This window comes from Propithecus coquereli, unplaced genomic scaffold (assembly GCF_000956105.1).
Source record: "Propithecus coquereli isolate 6110/MARCELLA unplaced genomic scaffold, Pcoq_1.0 Scaffold1726, whole genome shotgun sequence".
Taxonomy (NCBI): Eukaryota; Metazoa; Chordata; class Mammalia; order Primates; family Indriidae; genus Propithecus; species Propithecus coquereli.
This window is the reverse complement of record NW_012141925.1, coordinates 31,655-32,719: the sequence shown is the minus strand read 5'-3', so window position 1 is coordinate 32,719 and position 1,065 is coordinate 31,655.

Genomic DNA, 1,065 nt, shown 5'->3' with positions numbered 1-1,065 from the left:
AACCTGGATCACTCTCACATTCTGCGCTGGGAAGGAAGCCAGGATCTGGGAATGGGCGCTGCCCAGAAGGGGCGTCGTGGGGGGCAGCGGGCCCATAACCGCCTCCATGTGGCGGTGGGGCCTCCAGGCCCAACTGTGGACAAGCTGTTTACCTTTGCCAAGCCTGAGTCCTTGTGGGGGCGACCCCTGTCCTCCTCCCCATCTCCCCACAGGGCAGGTGTGAGGACCGGGAAGGGGGGCGGGGCGTGGGCAGTGATGGACGTGCACTTTGTAAATTTCATCCCCCACGGTCTGCCCTAGAGGGACGTCCTCTCGGGGTCTAGTAAAATCCACAGGCCCCTTCCTTCCCCACCTTAACGGGCTCCTAATTTCCAGTTTGTAGGGATAGGCGGAGGGATCTGGAGGAGGCTCCCGACATCACTTCACTTCTACAGAGGTAAAGAACTTTCCCCGTCCCCGCTATCCTTCTTACCACACTAGGGTGTGACCCCAGGGCCACAGAGCCGTCTGACGCTGACCCCGGGGTGGGAGAGAGGACTGTGAGGTCAGCAAGTGGGGCTGTGGAGGGGCGTGGCTGGCATGTGCCCCGCCCCTCCCCTGGAGCCCCACCTGGCCCCTCCCCCTTCCCCTCCCACCCCATCCCCGGCCCCAGTCCTATCTGCTCCTGGGCTGTAGCTTGTGCCTCCTGTCTCCTGCAGCCTCCTGGAGAGAGTCCCTGACACCCCTGGTAAGGTGTACAGAAGAGCATCTGCTAGAGCCCCGCAGCCACGGGAGTGTGTGGAGGACACTGCTCCCTCTCCATCCCCGTTGGCTTCCCCGGAGCGCGTGGAAGACGCTGCCCCCGCCGCGCCCCCGTTGGCTTCTCTGAAGCGCGTGGAGGATGCTGCTCCCTCTGCATCCCCGTTGCCTCTCCCGGAGCGCGTGGAGGACGCTGCTCCCGATGCGCCCCTATTGACTTCGCCACCTCCTGTGATGGAGTGCCCTCTGCCTCTGACCTCCACCCTGTCACCAAGCCCGGCAGCCTTCTCAGGTACTGTGTGTTCGCGCTCATCCCTGAGTGCCTCC